This window comes from Psammomys obesus, unplaced genomic scaffold (genome assembly GCF_907164565.1).
Source record: "Psammomys obesus unplaced genomic scaffold, mPsaObe1.curated_primary_1811, whole genome shotgun sequence".
Taxonomy (NCBI): domain Eukaryota; kingdom Metazoa; phylum Chordata; class Mammalia; order Rodentia; family Muridae; genus Psammomys; species Psammomys obesus.
The window spans coordinates 5833354-5852887 of record NW_026596085.1 but is presented as its reverse complement, the minus strand read 5'-3'; the positions used below and the strand labels follow the sequence as shown (position 1 = coordinate 5852887).

The window sequence follows — 19534 nt, the reverse complement described above, 5'->3', positions numbered from 1 at the left end:
TATCCGTTAACAGGGTCGAGTAGTCTCAGTAATAGCTGTTTGACAGGGCATCCCACCTACCTTGGCAGTCTTGTGAGAGAGACTGTGTACATTATCAAGCAGGTCATAGCAACATAGGTGACCAAACCAAGCTGAAGTCCCGGGGACATTCAGAAATCCTCTGCCTGTCATTCCTTTATGTACACACCAGGCATCAAAGGATATATTTGGGGTGGGGGGTTGGGGGTTACCATTGCCATGCTCCATCGCTGTGGAGCCTGGGTAAGGGGGGTTTACTCTTTTCCCATTCTGGCATGTCTAGTGAGTTCTGAGCTCTGGTTTCTCTCGTATGATTCTAATTTACCCATATGTAATAATACACCTACACTGTCAATCAGTTTGTGGGGTGGCTCCCTTTCTACCATAGCAATAAGCCTCCAGTAAGTCTATGGTAATGGTGTCATTACCATACCAATGGTATCCACTCAGCAAAGTAGCCATCTTCTAGCCTCAAAGTGAAGTCAAAGCTACCTGGAACATGGAATTTCTTAGGGCAAGGCATGCCTGAAACAACACTGCTGTATGCTATATGTCATAACTTAGGAACTGGGCATAGCATGATCTCAACGCTTTCACATTCCTTGTACCTAAGAGGGTACCTGGTTTCTGCCAGGCCTAGACTGGCCCGTCTGCTGTGTAGTAATAGCACAGCTAATAAATCAGGAGCCTCCTATGCACCTCACTGTCCACAATTGCGAATGGGAAAAATAAAATTGCCCCTTTGAATTGCTTAATTAGCACGAGGAAATGTACATAAAGAACCATCCTGTAGGAGCTCACTGAGTGATGGCTGCTTATGGCAGTGAATCAATTATACTCCCCAGCTGGAAGCATGTTGAGCAGAGCACTTACTAATATTAGAAAATGGAAATGCATTTCCTTTCATTTCAATAGCCTTCGAGGGCTTCTTTTATTTTGGAGCATAGCATTAGTAACCTATTAATCACATTATCTAATTGTCAGTGAGAGCATGCTAAATCAGACCTTATTGATAAAAGAAAAATAGAAACATTATTAATTATGACAGTAGCTTTTTAATTTTTTTACATTGTAGCAATTGGGGGTTTGGGAATACAGCTGGAGAAGTCTTGCTGATCCTTGGCTAATTAGTGTATCTTGTAGGTACATACACTGAAACAACGAATCATTATACCCATCTTCCTCATTGTTCTATGGCTGTGAAGGGACACTGTGACCAAGGAAACTCTTATAAAGGAAACATTTAATTGGGAGCTTGCTTACAGTTTTAGAGGCTTAGTCCATTGTCATCATGGTGGGGAGCATGGCAGGTGCTGGAGCAGTAGCTGAGAGCTACATCCTGATCCTGGTCTTTAGGCAGAGAGACAGAGACAGACATAGAGATGGAGACAGAGAGACAGACAGAGACAAAGACAGGGCCTAGCATGGGCCCTCAAAGATCACCCCAATGACACATTTTGTCCAACAAGGCCACACACCTCCTACTCTTTCCAGGGCTATCAAAGAGTTCTACTCCTGGGGACTAAGCCTTCAACTGTGTGGGCCTATGGGGGTGATTCTTGTTCAAACCACCGCAGTTGGCAAGAGGGGAATATGAAGAATCCCCATTTTTAGCCAAGGCTAATTGAAAGACAGACAATGCTTGATTAGCTAAGGGATCAGATTTGTGTCTGTAATTAGAGCAGAGATATCAATTAAAGCCAAAGCAATATTAACACCTAAGGTGTCCTTAAGAACTAAGGTCAGCAAATCATGATTTCACAAAACTCTTTGGAACCGTTTTCAGAGAAGTAATTTCTGGGTAATCTATCATTTAAATGGCTTTATAATAATGGCAGTTTGACAGCTTCTCTTCTGGAAAGAGGGTAACCAGTCAGCTGCACCTGGGTTTGTGAGGGAACATAGCTTACTAATTGATTTATGTAAGCAACATGACAGATAATCTTAAAGCCCATGGCAACTGGCAGCTGTGAACATTGCACACTCACCTATGGCTAACCAAGAACACTCCAGTATGTGGAGGCAAAGTGTTGTTTGTGTTCACTTATTGTTTCCATATACATTTCTTTTGTGCATTAAAAGTCATTTTTTAGAACTACATTTTATAAGGAAAAATGTTGTGTGATAGCAGCTACAGGTAGCATCAAATTATATTCTGATAATTCTTACCACCTTCCCAAAGCCTGCTGTTAGGTTGGTTCCACATATGCCTTAGGATGTTGCTTGTAATTCTTACAGATATGATACACTTTCTTATAAATCTTTACGTTACACATAGGTATGAACCTTACCCAAAGAGTGACATTTTACGTGTGATTTACTATATTTGGGCAAAAGACAAATGTGAGAAAGGGCACATGCTAAAACAATTAGTCACTGTATGTGCACTATGGAATCTCCTAACCATAGAGCCAATATTTAAAGTGAGAATCTCTTCATTACCAAACCTCAGATGAAACATGTCTTCAACGGGCTTCTGTGGCTTAACTTTTTGTCGTTAATGGTCAGTGTTGTTTTGGGGTGTTATTTCTGGGGATGGGCCTTATGGGCTCTAGCTCTGCTTTAGCCCTCTGCTTCCTGATCTACTAAGATGTGAGCGAGCCATACTACATGTTTCTGCCATCCTTCTGTCCCTGCTATGAGAGACTGTATCCCCATTAACCATGAGCCAAACCTAATCCTTCCCCTTTAAGTTGTTCCTGTCAAGTATTCTGTTACAGTGAGGATAAAAGTAACTAATACAGAAAACTGGTACCATATGTGGAGACACTGTTAAACCTGACCATGTGACTCATCAGCCTTTGGGACCTGTTTATAGGTCTAAGTAGGCACTTCAGTGGGGAGGATGGGCTGATGTATGTGCTTGGCAATGGATGAATGGCCAACATGGCATCTCTGGATATCTCACGGTGTCCTAGGCAATTACAGTATTCCTTCTTTGTGAGGCTCTCTAGACCCACATGTGATGAGTAATGTTCCTATTATCACGAATGGGAACCGGAAAGAATTACTGGAAAGAGATCTGATGGTGGATGGTATACCAGCCATCAAAATATTTAAGTGGAATGTTGACAGTTTTGATGGTTGGAGAAAAGATCATGAGGTTAATATTGCAATTAACAGTATTGTGTGACAGAACAGATGAGACTGAGTGGACGGCTAAAATGGTAAATTTAGATACCGTCAGGACCCAAGGACTGAGAAGGCCTCATAAACCTTGGAAGTGAAGTGGAGTAGTTTCCTGGACGCCTTTGTCACAGTGATGTACAGATGTACACTTGAGCCTATCTGTACAGTAGAGTCACTAGTCTAATGAAAAGTATGGGGTACCAGTTTAGGGCTCTGATGGGCTTAACTCTAGTAACTCTCCTTTTAGGACTGTTATTAAGACTTTGTATACTTATGGAAGATTGCCTCTTTCCTTCAAAAAAGCCCAGAACAGAGCCATACTCTTCCCAAAAACTATTTCCAGAATTTTCTTAAAATTTTTCTTAAAAGTTGAAAAAAATAGAGGTGAAATAAGAGGTTGAAGATGTTTCAGAAGAGGAAAAGGATATAAGGAAGTCAGAGGAAGGCAGTGAATGAGCCTGTCAGCCACTCTCCTGGGCAATAAATCTTTCTCTATTGCCATATGTGATATCAGGCTATTGCTTGCTTGGCATTTGAATATGGAATCAGTACCTGGTTCTAGGCAGCATCCAGGATTTCAGTGCCAGAGGGGATTGTAAACCCCTTTCTGTTTCCTAGCATGCAGGGGTCCTAGCATGCATGTTACCCAGCCCCTATTGTAATAGCCTAGCCAATAATGCCCTCTTTTTTATAATAGGTACACACATACATTCTATTGGTCCTGCTTATCCAGAGGACCCTGCCTAATACAGATTTTGGTGCCAAAAATAGGGTCTAGCTAGAGGAAGTCAGTTACTAAGAAGTGAGCTATATGTGTTATTTTCAACTCTGGTTGTGGCACCAGCTCTCTGAATCCTGATTTGTCCTGATACAAGGCAGGCGTGTCACCTAAGATCAAGCTATCCAGCTGCCATCCCCCCTCAATAATGGATTGTATTCCCTTAAACTATGATCTAAAATGAACCATTTTTGCCAGGAATTCACAGTACGGAGAAAATAGAACAATGCATAAAGTAGCTTTTTTAAAAAAAAATCACTGTTGACATTCAGAACACAAAAGACAAGATTAAATTGTTTGTTGGATGATTATGTAATGCATGTGTATGTGTGTGTGTGTGTGTGTGTGTGTGTGTGTGTGTGTGTGTGTGTGTGTGTACATATCCACAAAGACAGACATAATTATGCCTGTTGATCTTTCTGGCTATTTTGCTCTACCTCTAGTCTTATAGATGTAATGACAAATGTTTTACCACTTAATGATATGTGCAGCCACAATGGTAGGAGCACAAATCATCTTGCCACTAAGTGAGTTTCAAGGAAACATAAAAGTTGTGTCTTCTTGCCTTCTTAGCAAACTGCAGAGTTTGATTTTTATCACTAGGTAGTCCCTGCGTTATCATCCCAATCCATCCTGATTTCTCATTAAGTAGCATAAGCATTGGCTGTCAGAGAGCCAAATTGTGACAAAAATCTGCTCAGGTCAGAAAACCAAACGAAAGCACGTCAAGGAATTGGTGCTCATTCTAGAAACATTGTAACTTTCAACTCAAATCTGTGCCCTGGTTGGAAAAAAAAAATGTTAGATAGCCACAAGGCAGGTGGAGCGAATTACATACCTCAGCCTAAATGTTCTGCAGGCTCCATCAAGGACTTGAAGGAGATGTGTCAAAGACACAGAGCTGCTGCTGTGTCCTCCCCTTGCAATGCGAGTTCCACGGGGTCCCTGCCTCATGTGACAGTTTGTCAAGACGTTTCTGTCTAAACACTGAATTGTCCATCTAGAAGCCAAATGCCATGACCACACGTTTCTAGTGAACGCTAACTTGGTAATGATACTGGTGTCCTGCAGCTCACATTGAATTATGTTTACTTGATATGGTGAGGAAAGAAAGCTTCATGGTTTTTAGACCTCCAGGGGGGCAGATCATTTGGTTACACCCGGGGCAGCCTCAGGCAAGTGACTTGAGGGCTCTCAGATTCCCCTTGCTTCCTTATGGACTGGGAAGAACCCTACCCACTGTAGGCATGTCCTTAGAGTGCGTTATTCATATCTTAAGTCGTCCACATGCCTAGCACACAGCAAGGTCATAGCAAGCGTTTGCTTATTTTGAAGGAACAGAATAGTAGAGCCAATCTCTTAAGTCAGAAGAATTCTCAGTAAAATGAATGTGAGTGTAGACCACCACTAAGGGGCTACTGACCGACTGTCATCTTGACCCCTCATCCCCACAACAGTCTAGTGGGCTGTGTGGAAAGGGTCTGTCATCCCCGTGACCACTGCTGTCTATAACTGTAAAAGGAAGAGCCTGTTTGCTCCCCCCATCCCGCCCTTTGAGAATACATAGCTTACATCTAGTGAACATTTAGTAACTGTTAAATTGGTTCTATAGCAGTGTAAGGCTCCTGTGTGGGGAGCTTGAGGAGGACACTCGGGATAGCTTAGAAAAGTACAGATTTCAATCTTTTGCTCTTGGGGCAACATGAAATCCAATAAAACCCATGGCTGCAATGTCAGGCTTTTCTGAATGGATGGTGCTGGAGAAAGAAAATACAATTGCTGACATGTTCTTAAGGTCCCTTACCCCACCTTGTTTTCTAGGTGGACTCTAAGGACGATGGAATTTTTCTCCAATGAGTATGCAGCAAGCAAAGCCCTGTATGTTAGATGTGTCTTTGGCATTGACCTCTGGACTAGCAATGCTTTCATAAAATCTTTCAATTCACTGAGGGTGTAATTCTGAAACAACAAAACATATTTTATTCTTTCCATTCCATAGCCTGTGCCAATATATTTCGTTTTCCTAGTTTTTGTTCTCTTACTTGGATGAGGGGAGTGTGGATAATTTTTCTCTAGAGCTCAGAGGATGAACACTTCTGACCTAAAGCTCATGGAAGACAGACACAGCAAGCCTGATAGTTCAAGGCCATTGCTCAGAAGGTTTTCCATCCTGTTACGTGCTATCCTGGGATAGTCTACAGGGGAAAAGGCAGATGCAGAGGCTTCAGGGTTGTTCTAGAAATGGAGCATTTACTAAGGAAGATGAAAACAGAAGGAAACTGCATTGGGAGCAGAGCTCCGAGGACTCAGCCTATTGTTTTTTAAGAGCGCAGTGCATTCAAGACATTGTGAACACAACCTAGTACTGTATTGTCTCAGAAAAGAACTGTTTTGCTTTCAGATGGAAGGATGGTCAAAGTACTTAACTATTGAAATGCCAGGCATACTGAGCAGTAAATGTGGACATTGCCCAACAAACTGGATACCAGCTCTAAGACAATCAGAAGAGTTATACTGTGATAGGCTGTTTCTACAATAGTCATTGCAAAAGCTACTGAAAATATAATAAAGGAACCTCAGGTGCAGAATTCCCTAGCATACTAAAATCTATTTTACTTTATGCAATAAAATAATACAAAACTAACCTCATCATAGTACCTCTCCAAGCAATGCCTTTCTGGCTGGTACTTTACTACGGTAGACACTTGATATACATTTATTCACTCTGCTTTTTATTTTCACCTCTTCAATACTCACCATCTAGGTTTTCAATTAAATTTATTTTAACTGATAAGAATAATGAAATTGTACCATGAACAGGGGCTCTCTGTCATATTCCGGTACTTGGATACACCATGTGATTGGGTTAACCATCCATAACTACTCCAAAAAGTTTTCTTTTGTGTTTTTGAAAATCACAACAAATGATTAGTGTCTGCTGTGTTGTACAGTAGCACACAGGAACTGCTCGCTTGGGGCTGGGCAGGAGGCACAATTGAAAAAGTACTTTGCCCACCAGCAGGAAGACCTGACTTTGACCCCTGACACACACTTGAAAACACCCTAGGCTGCACTGCTCACCTGTCATCTCAGCAAGAGGGGAGGGAGGGAGGGATGGGGGATTCCTAGGGCGTGGTGGCCAGCCAGTCTAGGTGAACTAGTGAGCTTCAGGTTCAGGGAGAATCTGTCAAAGTCAAGGTGGAAAGATATTGAAGAGCATCAACCTCTAGCTTCCTTCTCTGCGTGGGTGCCCTCACACGCGTGCACACACACGTGAATACACATGCCCTCAACAAGTCTTTTCATCCAACAATTCTACTGCTAATGAATCTTCCCCTATTCTCCCCTCTTTCCTTCTTTCCTCAGCCTCAGAAAACATTCCATTGTCAACTTCCAAAAGATCATTGCTTTTTAAGATTCTACATATGATATGAGCAGGTTCGTGTGTTACTAGGCTTTATATGTCAGGCTTAGTCCACCTGTCTCCAGTTTCTTCCAAGTTGTCACAAATGTCACGATTTCATTGCTTCTTTTTTTCAAGACTATTATTAGTCAAGGTACTCAGAACTAATGTAATGAAGTGTGTGTGTGTTTGTGTTCTATAATTCATGAGATTGTTGAGGGTGCATCTGACGCTGGAAAGGCTACAAATCTGATAGCTGTTCAGGCCATGAGGCTGGATGTCTCAGCAGTTTCAATTCAGTGCTGAAGGCTTCGGGGATTTGTGGAGAGCTGATGGTCTTCAGTATGCATAGAAAGAAGTTGATTCTGATGGTGAAGGAGCGCAGCAGCAATAGGGTCGATGAATTTGTCTTTAAGAGTGATAGCAAGCAGGCAAAAAGCAGTTCCATTCTTCTGTCTTCTCTTTGTGGACTGCCACCAGAAGGTGCAGTTAGGATGGGTCTTCCTCCTTCACAGAATCTGAACCAGAATACCCTTCATAGCAGTGTTACCGCAGCTTAGGTTTTGGTTGATAGCAGTCAAGAGGACAATTAGCCACCACAGAGTGAATCATATTCTATTATGTACATGCACAACTTTTTCTTGACCTGTTCACCAGCTGATGTTTTTCTATTTCTTAGCCATCCTGAATAGTGATACAGTAAACATGAGAATGCAGATGTTTCTTCAATGCACTGATTGTTGTATCCTTTAGTTATACAGCCTTGAGGAGTGTTTCTGGATTTACTTTAAGTTTTGGGAGACCTCTTTTTCTGCTAATTTCCACCAACAGTGTGCAAGGACTCCGTTCTACTTTGCTTCTCTGTTGCTGTGATCAAACCCCGATCCAAAACAACTTGGGGAGAGGATTTTTTTTTCCAGCTTACAACTTATAGTCCATCAATGAGGGGTTGTTGAAGCAAGAACTGAAACTGAGACCCTAGAGAAATGTTGCTTAATGATTTTTTTTTTCCTCCATGGCTTGCTCAGCACCTTTCTTCTACAACCCAATGGATGGCAACAGGAACAGTGGCTAGCCCTCCTCTATCAATTAGCAGTCAGGAAAATGCCCACAGGCAATTCTAACTGAAGTAATTTAGTTGAGAGTCCCTCTTCCCAGGTGTCTCTAGTGTGTATCACACAGAGAAAAGCTATCTGGCACAGGGGCACAGGCCTCCTCTTCTCCATGCTGGGTGTCTTTTCTCTCTTGATACTAAGTATCCTTGCTGGGATTGTACCACAGTATGGTTTCAACCTGCACCTCCCTGAAGAGCAGTGATTCTGGGCTTTCATGTGTTTGAACCAGTGAGTTTCACTGGGGCCACAGGAGGGTGGGGGAAGAGTTAGTTAACAGGAGCACAGACAACTTACTAGTGGCTACACCTGTGAAGAAAATGTGTCTACCTCGCTCAACAACTGTACGATGCCTGCAGATCCTCCGGGAGATCCAGGCCTTATGAGCGCCTGCCCCTCCAAATGCTGCTGTCAAATTGTGTGTCTTGGAGACCTCCACCGACAAGAGATAGCTTTATCTATTGATAATGCAGATTCTTACAATCAATAGACTGTAAATTTCTGAAGCCAAAATGTTTGGAGAATAATGTAAGGGCCTGCCAATTTACCCACATCCAGGTTGGGTAGGATTTGGTCATAACGGCCCAGATATCTTCTGAGAATAAAATAAATTAAATATTTTTTAAAAAAATGTGTCTTCTTTTGAGAAATGTTAAGCCAGAGAAGTCAGCAAGGGATGGAGAAGAAATAGGCCCCAGTATTGAGAATTTAGGAAAGGATCCAGAATAGAAAAGCAACCAGGAGAGAAGAGGAATGAGGAAGGGTTTCTGGAAGGCAGCAATGTTGGATGTGCTGGCCTGTCATCTCAGGTGCCTGGCTGTGGCAGAAATATTGCAAACTTGAGGATAGTTAGGCAACTTAGTGACAACCTGTCTCAGTTTTTCTTTACATGGGCAGAGTGTGGGCTCCAGATCAATAGGAGAGTTCTTGCCTATCATTTGGGAAGTCTGGGTTCCACCTCCCCAATGAACTGAATCCACACAAGTTATGAAGATTTACCTACTTTTTAAAACTTGGGTCTTTTTTTTTTTTTTGCTCTTACTATTTAGAATATTTTACATATTCTATAATAAACCCCTTGGCAGAAGTGTAATTAGCAAATATCGACTCCCATTCTTCTTCAAGTCTTTGACACAATTGCTCACTCTTTGGGGGAAAGAGGAGTGGAACCCAGGCATAAGCCCTCATCACTAGTAAACATTTTCAGAGAAGGGTATCCCTAAGTTAGCCAGCTGGCCTTAAACTCAGTATGTACCCAAGGGTGCCCTTGATGTTCCAATGCCCCTGCCTCACCCTTTCAAGTACCTGGGAGTACAGGCAGGTGCCAGAAGGCTCAGCAGTCTGCTAACTTCTAGGACACCTCTTTTTCTGGCTGCCCCACCTCAGTTTTATTCTACCCATGTTTTCTATCGTGACTTCTCATCTCTACCATTGAGCCAGCTTCTTCTACGAGCTTCTCAACTGTCTGCATAACACTTCAGCTTAGATGTTGTCTTAGTTCCTTTTAGATGTATAAACCACGGGAGGTTTTTTTTTGTTTGTTTGTTTGTTTGTTTTGGTTTGAATTGCTTTGGTTTTAGTTCACTGTTATGAAGGCTTAGAAGTTCAAGAACATGACAGTTGCCTCTGCTGACGGCCTCTGTGTTACCCTATCACATGACAGAAGGGCCATCAAGTTCACAGAATGACATGACTCACTGCCCACCCTAAAAGGCCTCCTGTTCGCACACAGTCACAGTGGCATTCAAATGTCATCACGGGTGCCAAGGGAGCCTTTCAGACCATAGCCGATGACTGTCAAGTAGGTAACCAGCTTCCCTGTCTTCAGGGACAATCAGTTCCCTAAACTCCTGGGCAGAGGCTAAAGACATTCCTCAGGTGTCTCGTTACTGAGAAAACTGGTTGGTACCACCTTCATGGCATCTTTATCTGACTACCTGCCTGATCAGCTTAAACCATCACTCCATACTTCAGCCACTGCAGCAATCTCCTCATTGGGCTGCAATACCAACCATATGCCCACTCTGACCTGTCACTTTCTAGAACACAGCTGTCTCACACCTCCCAGGTGCCTTTGCGCCCGCGTCTCCTGGTTGATATGATTTATAGATAGGTAGATAGGTAGGTAGAGAGAGAGAGAGATAGGCAGATAGAGATAGAGAGGTAGGCAGGCATGCAGATAGATAGATAGATAGATAGATAGATAGATAGATAGATAGATAGATTCTCCTCACTATATAGTTTTGGCTGTCCTGGCACTCACTATATAAACCAGGTTGGCCTTGAACTCACAGAGATCTCCCTGACTCTGCTTGCTGAATGTTGGGATTAAAGGTGTTTCCCACCATACCCAGCTGATCGGATCCTCTTTCTGGGGTTTTGGGGGCTTTGTCTTTGGTGGGGATCAGCATCCAACATGAAGATCACCTTCAGAGAAGTTTACTTTCAACCAAAATAGCTATGTGGCCAAGTCATTTGGTCCCCTTTCCCTGACTTAATTCAGAATGCTTATCAATACTTAACACCACATCTCCACTCAACGATAGACTTCCTTACATCTCATCGACAATATAGGCAATCCTGGAAAAATCATAGTTGCAGAACTGAAACCACTGTAAAAACGTTTGAACGTTACTCACCATTTTACATTTTGAACTATTTTATACTCCTTCCCATTGATACGCGTGCTTTTACATTGACTCTTACTTTCCACTGATCTCTACTATCAGTACTTTTCTGTGAAGAAAAATGACCACAATATTACATTTAAAATTTACCAAGGACAATAGTATCTACTCTCTGACAGTAAGAAATTAATTCTCCCATATAACTTAGAGAAGAACTCGGTCACTCAGACAAATGGATGTGGCCACCGCTGGCAGCATGCGGACAGCCTGCTGCAGCAGTGACATTTGTACCAGATACATTAAAGCACAGAATGATCAGGGGATGGTGCTGTGTCCTACAGCCAGCGTCTGGAAAGTGATAGAAATGCTTTAATAAATTCCTTCCACTGAATTTCACCCTTTCCATGGTAGGGGAGTTCCTTTTCAGTATAACGCATGCAAACACGTGGTTAGCATTCATTCTTCTTCTTAAGACATGCTAAGTAAGGGCTGGAGACGTGGCTCAGCAGTCAAGAGCACTGGCTGTTCTTCCAGAGGGCCCAGGTTCAATTCCTAGCACACACATGGCAGCTCATGATCATCTCTAATTCCATTCCAGCATTCTCTTCTGGTCTCTAAGGGCACCGGGAATGCACATGATACACAGACATACATGAAGGCAAAACAGTAACACGCACAGAAAATGAAAAGAAGCAAATCTAAAAACAAAACAGAAACAAACAACAACAAAAATGCAAGTGCTAGTAGATCTGGATTGACAGGTCCTGGCAGCTAAAGCTGAAATGACCGATTGCCATGTTTCTTTAGATACTGCACTGCCTTTCATCGCCGGCAAGTCCTCACAGCCAGCCTTTTGCTCCCTCCTGTTTCCCAGGAGTCTATCCGATGTTAAGCACTCTCTCCCTGGTGCTGGTGAACTGTGTTGCCCCAGTCAGGGTTATTGATTTCCCATTATTCCTAGAGGCCACATGATGCATTTCCATTAGTGTAAACACTTTTAAGACCGTCCTTTATTTTTCCTTCCTCACATCAGTCTGGCAAGGCAGGGCATCTGTTTGTTTCCATTTTGGAGTGCAAAGGAATGATGCTTTGGGGGTCTAGATGTACTGAATTTTGTTTTTAAAAATCTACTGCTTTCTCACTAGAGCCTTGAGGCAAGTTCTCTTAAAAGTAATAGAGTGTAGTTAACTTTTGAGACCTGCTCTGGGCTAGATTGGGTTGGGTTTTTGTTTTTGATTTTGGTTTTGGTTTTTGGTTTTTTTTGGAGGCAATAAACTAATACAACTCACTAAAGTATGTTCTCTTTGGAATTTAGCTGGAGGAAAGTATGTAGACTTCTAAGAGTAAGTAAAAAAAAAAAATGATGAAGGAAAACCAGTTGGAAATCAAACCCTTATCATTAACTAGATCATTTAGAAGACAACCATCTTTCTGTTCTTGGGTATTTGGAAATTCAGAAACCTGGAAATGTCCCAGTCAGCACAGGAGCGGTGCTCCACAGTAGAGAGTGCCAGCTGCACTTGCAGAGGACCACAGTTTGGTTCTCAGCACCCACAAGGCAGCTCACGACTATAATTCCAGTTCTACAGGATTCCATGCCTTCTTCCAGCCCCCGCAGGTCCTAGACACACATGTGGTACGCATCCCTCCATTCAGACAGTCACCCATATGCGTAAGATGAAATGAATCAGCCTTAAGAAAAGAAGTTCCACTTGTTTAAAACAGGAAAAAGTGTGGACATTGGCCTGGATTTGTTTCACAGATGATTGAGGCTCGCCAGATCTTCTATGAGTTGGCAAATGCCTCCTTCAACCAGAAAACCAATAAATCATGTTTTCATTAGTTGCCATTCCCTCACCTTTCTATTAAATAGTTTAAACAGCTCATAAGGTTATAAAGTGTTTCCCTTAAGGAAGTAAAGCAGTGAGTATGAAGAAAACATGGATGTGACAGGAGGCAGGGGTGGAGGTCAAGGGACAGCTGGGTTCAGCTTTTATCACCCCTCTCCTGAGCATCCCTTACAGTTACTGCAAAAGCACCTCTCCTCTAGTTAGCCTCAACCCACCTTCGTGACCTCACTGTGTGTGGGAAGGGTAGTGGGGGGAATCTCTCCCACCGTTCAAACGATAGATGGCTTCTGTACTTCAGTTTCTCATTCTCTACTTGGTTTGACACATTTCATAGCTTCTTTCTTTCACAGAGTGACAAGATCACCCCAAACATATCCTTGATCAATTCTTCAAACATCTTCAGTATTTACACTTGGCTTCCACTATTGTAATCAGGGTTCTCTAGAGGGGGGAAAAAACCAAAACAATAGAATGAATATAGGTGTGTGTGTGGGGGATTTATTGGAGTGGCTTTCAGGCAGTGGTCAGACTTGCTCACCAATGGCTGTCTCCCAACAGAAAGTCCGAGAATCCAATAGTTGTTTAGTCCATGATGCTGGATGTCCCAGCCAGCTGTCAGTCTACACTGGAATCCTGATGAAGCAGCCTCTAATCCTAATGAAGTAATGCTGTCTCAGAAGAATAAAAAATACCACGCCAGCGAGAGTGAGGGCAAGCAGGCAAAAAAGCAAAAGCTTCCTTCTTTCATGTCCTTTTATGTCTGCAATCTGAGATGTCACCAGATAGTGTGGCCCAGATTCAAGGTGTGTCTTCCCACCTCAAATGGTCCAGGTTTAGTGTGGGTCATCTCTCCTCGAATGTTTCAGTCAAGAAAAATCCTTCACAGTTTTGTCCACCTGCTTGGATTTTAGCTGAATTCAGATGGTCAGGTAACAACCAAGAAGGCTACCATATCTGCTCCCTCCAGTTACCTATTTCTTCGGTTCTTTGTGAGCTTGCAAACAGCTTAAGCTTCGTGTTCCTATTTTCATGGTCTCTCTACACCTGGATGATAAAGACAAAACGAAGCAACCGCTTTTCCTAATGCTGGCGTGACGCATAATGTTCACTGTGTTGTTCTCCAGCCTGAATCCATTCCCTGCTTCCACTCCAGGAAGCACAGAGGGGATCGCTGTGCCATTTTAGCTTTCAGACCTCATCCTTCATCACTTTAACCAATACTTGAGTTCCCACCATCTGCTGTGCTGAGTCCATGTATCGGGAGTACAGCAGTTATCAAAACAGGGAAAAGCCGTCTAAGCTCCCTGTAGCTTACATTTCAGTTGGGACAACAGACATGGCAAATAAATAAGCAGAGGCTACTGTATAACAAGGCTTCTGAGAACTAATTCTGCTGAGTGCTGCTATGGCAACTTTGTCAATCAGAAGCAGAGGACTGCTGGGGAAAAAATCAGGCTCTCTGGCTTCTTAATAAGAAACAGAAATATCACCCAAAGCACAAGACCAATTCTTCAGGCCACCACAGCTCACTGTCATCAGGAATCCTGTTGCTAGGACACGGGTAAGCACAGAAAAGCTAAGGACACTTTGCAAGCTGGAGAAAACATTTTTTTTTTTTTGGTGGAATGGTGTTCTGCTATTCACAGTTTTAATTCAGTTCTGAAATACACACGGATAAAGATTAGCTAGAAAAGAAATATGTCTGTAAAGTTGACTTTGAAATCATCTGAAGCTTGATGATATAATGCTATAAGAAGATGATAAATAAACTATTAAATCAAGAATGTGTTGACATTTTATAGTGCTGTTTTAAAATCTATTGTCAATTCTGACACGACATGCCTCCTGCGCTCATGAACCCACTGCACTATGATTACTGCCCAATACTCACACAAGATTGGGACTGTCAGCATTCTGTCATACATGGGGAAGGAATATGCGAATCTTCATTTCTTCCTGAGGTTCTGCATGAAGGTAACAGTTGCTGGGGAGAAAGGAGAGGTGCCATTTTCTTTAGTGATATAGTCAATGATAAGTTTTCCATGCTCTGATAAAGCCCTCCCCACTTGTGCTTACTCTAACAACCATAATTAAACTCAGTGGGCTACAGAAGCAGCTCTGAGAGTAGGCATACTTACTGGAAAGAAGGACATCCGTGAAAGGAGAGGGTAAGGGGGATAATGAGCAAAAGTCAGAATATATGGATAAAATTGTCAAACAGTTAAGTAGAAACTTTTTTGGTTTTTAATTTTAAAAGGTTATTAACTTTTTTTTTAGCAAAACCATTTCTTTCCATTAATTACCTCAAACCAATTGATCAAACATTAACTCAGATTCCCAGATGTTTTCCATGACCCTGAGGTTCAACAAGGAAGCACTGAGAAATGATGACTCCAGAACGTCTCAAGACTGTGCTGTGTGGATGCATATTAGCGCCCTGAAATCCTGCCTAGGTGTGGTCTGGGAATGGCAGGGATCAGGGCCTGACTTGCAATGCTAGAGTCAGAAGCAGACCATAGTAAGCGAGAAAGGTCGATAGTTGTCATGACACTGCTCTTTTATTACCTGGGAAATCTGCTCTAATTTTCATCGGAATGAAAATTAGCCATACCTCGTCTGTGAACAGATGCGGAACTGGAGACGGGTCCACTCTCCGTCTGTCATTATGAGCTGCTGAGCACCAAAACAGCTTCACACGCTGTGCCTAACTCACTCTCATCACTGGCAGAGCTCTGCAGGTTGTTGCTAGCTTTAATAGCAGAGAGCAGTACCGAAGCCCCAAGTTCCAAAACACTGATAACAATTCTCAGAGAACAAAATAAATGAGCATCTCCTAATAGGCCAAGACAGAATGATGAGCTTGTCTACTACCCTGGGCTTGCTTGCTGCACACATTTTCCCTGGTCGTTCTCCTCATACTTAATATCCTCAGTTCAAAATATGACATTGACAGTCCTACAGAAACCGAGCCAGTGTGACTCGTCATACCCCTATACTGTGTGTACCTAAAGCTGGGTGTGCCTCTCATGGTGACCGTGCTATGACAGCCTCAGGGTTTGCTACAAATCAATCATCTGTTCCTTGTCCCACTCACTGGATTCTTGTTAGAGGGCAACAATCCCCAGGGCAGTTGTTTATGGAGAAAGAGTTAGAGTTGGTCCTTTTCACATTAGGGTGAGATGGTTCTAATAACACCCACTCAAAGAATTGAGGTAGGGCCAGGCCCCATGTACTAGCTCCTAGCGGGGGATAAGCAGGTGATCATAGGTAACTCTGAGGTAAAGCACAGGAAGCTGGTCACAAAAAAGGGGGGCCACTTAAATAAAACCGGAATTGCCATGCTACTTTTCTATGGTTAGAGACAGCCAAAATGAGCAGAAATCATGCACTCTTTGGAGCTAGAGAGCCTAAGCTATCCTGTATAGCTCCTGTGTCACTTGGAACTAGTGACTCAAACATCTCTTAGCTAAAAGTTCTCATATGCACGCACACGCACGCACGCACGCACACACGCACACACTCCTCAATTATTTGTGGAAGTCACCATAGGGAGAATCCTACTGTAAGAGAACTCAGCAAAGCAAGCACCTGTTTTCCCATCTTCCTGTTGAACCCACAGCTCTGGGACAGGCACCTCTCATTTCCTCCTCTCTGAGTAGCCTCTAGACCTCTGCTCTGACCTAAGCCTTGGTCAGAGACATCAGGGTGACTCTGTGCAATGGATGGTGACACACAGAAAGAGGGCTTCCTTCCTTCCTCCCTCCCTCCCTCCTCCTCTCTCTTTCTTTCTTTCTTTCTTTCTTTTTTCTCTTTCTTTCTCTTTCTTTCTTTCTCTCTCTTTCTTTCTTTCTTTTTTCTCTTTCTTTCTTTCTTTCTCTCTTTCTTTCTTTCTCTCTCTCTCTTTCTTTCTTTCTCTCTCTCTTTCTTTCTTTCTCTCTTTCTCTCTCTCTTTCTTTCTTTCTCTCTCTTTCTTTCTTTCTTTCTTTCTTTCTTTCTTTCTTTCTTTCTTTCTTTCTTTCTTTCCCTTTTTTCCTTTCTTTCTCATAGCTACTGCGAAACAGAACCATCAGTTTGTCTGTCAGGAATAACCTAACTGAATTATACTAGAAAACTAACCCTGTTTATTGACCATGCTTGTGTTTCTTCCTCTGTCTCTGTCACTGGTCAGGTTGCTGCTTACACATCATCTCATGCTTCTGAGAAGGACATGAGGTTGATAGGTAGGCTGATAAGTTCAACACCAATTTGTAGATAAAGCAACTGAAAACCACTCAGACAAAAAGTACCTTCCCCTCTCTCATTTTCCTCCCTGTTTTGAATACCGGTGATTCCACAAAATCCAGAAAACCATTTTTCACTAAAATAAGCTCAAAACTGTAGAGCAATTACTATTATTGCCACTGCACTGAAAGCCAAAGTAACCAGATATATACTGACCGAGAATGATGAATCCGAGGATGCATGGAAAGTAGAAGTTAAAACAGAACAATTAAAACAGTAGAGAAAGAAAATGCATGAAAGAAATCAGATTAAGTAAGTTTTGAAAGAAGAAAACAAGATTTTTTTTTTATGACAAATGAAGTAAAGGTGAATTGGGAGATGGATGAGAGATCATTCTCTTTTCTTAATCTCTTTTCAAAACTATCTTATAGCTACTTCTCCTACACCCACCATCCTCACACATCAACATGTCATCAACATGTGTCTTTGATATCTTATTTAAACAAAAAGAAAAGCCATCATTCAGATAAACACCACAATGCCCACCTTTGTCTCCGCCTCCTCTCTCTTATTCCTCCCTCCACTGCCCGCTTCCTTAACTCATCTTTCTATCTCCAGGAAGAGGTAGGAAGTAATTGAGAAACTATTTTTTAGTGAATGAGGTTTTTGACCACAGTCCAAAAGAAATCTCCAGAGATTGCTTTTAAACTAAAAGCAATTTCACACCAGCAGAAAACTTTAGTTTCATGGAACAAAGTCTAAATGGGAGAAGTCAGAAAATGCCTTCCAACTAAGAAGCTTGGTCAAATACAGTGGCCCAGTTACTACCAGGAAGTATCTCTATCTGCGACCAAGAAATAAAAAGATAATTTCTTTTGTTTAATTCTTTATTAATTACAATTTATTCACTTTGTATCCCCCCTGTGTTTCCCTCCCTCCTCCAGTCCCAATCCCTCCCTTCTTCCACCCTCTGCATGCATGCCTCTCCCCAAGTCCACTGATAGGGGAGGTCTTCTTTTCCTTCCTTCTGTTCCTAGTCAATTAGGTCTCATCAGGAGTGGCTGGGTTGTCTCTTCTGTGGCCTGATAATACTGCTTTCCCCTCAGGGGGAGGTAATTAAATAGCAGGCCAATCAGTTCATGTCAGAAACAGTCCCTGTTCTCATTACTAGGGAACCCTCTTGGACACTGAACTGCCATGGACTATATCTGTGCAGGGGCCTTAGGTTATCTCCATGCATGATCCTTGGTTGGAGTATTGGTCTCAGGAAAGATCCCTGTGCTCAGATTTTTTTGGTTCTGTTGCTCTCCTTGTGGAGTTCCTGTCCTCTCCAGATCTTACTATTTCCCACTTAAAAGATAATTTCTTTAATGATATTGTCATTCACCAGGGCAAGATACTCAATCACTCATTTTACTTGCAGTCATAGATTTTTTTCAGATATATTTTTGCATTCAAGGTCAGCTTCCTTTGTGGTAGTTTTTCCGTAATATGGAGAGAACAAAGATACTATATGGGGGAAGCAAATTCAAACTCAACCTCAGCAACAGTTTACAGATAGAATCTCTAATGCATTTTCTACGAATAATTTTATAAAAATATTTCAAATTAATTTACCATTATTCACTGTTTTCCTGAACCTCCTAAATCATGTGTTTATTTGCTAATAATGTCCGAAAAACACAGAAAGACAAGGTTGATTTGCTCATAGGTAGAAAGGACGATGCAGTATCATTTAATTTTCTTCTTGTATACTTATTTCCTATTGGCAGCTTGAGATGATCCACTGACCTAGAGACTGTCAAGTACTGTGACTGCCACTCTTCTCTCTCCTCTTCCTCGTGGCTTATTTTGTGAAATGACAGTGCCTGGAGGAACAGGCACTGTCCCTAGCATGCCTGTGTCAGCTGCTTTGTACATTGACTTAGTGGTTTGAAATCTCAAATTGGTATTTTGCTCATCATGTTTTCATATTCAAGTTGGTTAAAAGCAGTAACTAAACATAGTTTTGTTCTTTAACATCTAATTATTAAAAGTGGAAGTGTGTCTTTTCATGTCTATGAATCCATCTCAAATATTCATTTATATTTAGTGTGTTCTTCTTTTGTGGGATAATTATAATTTTTATTTTGGTGGTTTAAAGTGTGAGGCCAAGTGAGGCTCCTGTCAGAATCCTCACAGCACCAGTTTCTCTTTCCTCTGAGAGAGCAATGCCCTGTGTAATTTTTCTTTCACAGGAAATGACTAATGGCCATCTTGGTGGTTCTTACTGCTGCTGTCTCACATCAGGTCCTCCATCTTGGCTCAAATCCATCTGATCAGCACACAAGCAGCCTAGAGTTCACTGGCATGTAAACACTCTGCAGTCTCTGGAGAGGTGCACAATAAAACACTTC

The 19534-nt window shown here is 42.1% G+C and overlaps 1 protein-coding gene across 2 annotated transcripts in view; it reads left to right on the top strand.

Annotated features, from left to right (window-relative positions):
* Tmem117 (transmembrane protein 117) overlaps positions 1-19534 on the top strand; it is a 448350-nt gene that overhangs the window by 404933 nt on the left and 23883 nt on the right. The window lies entirely within an intron of this gene.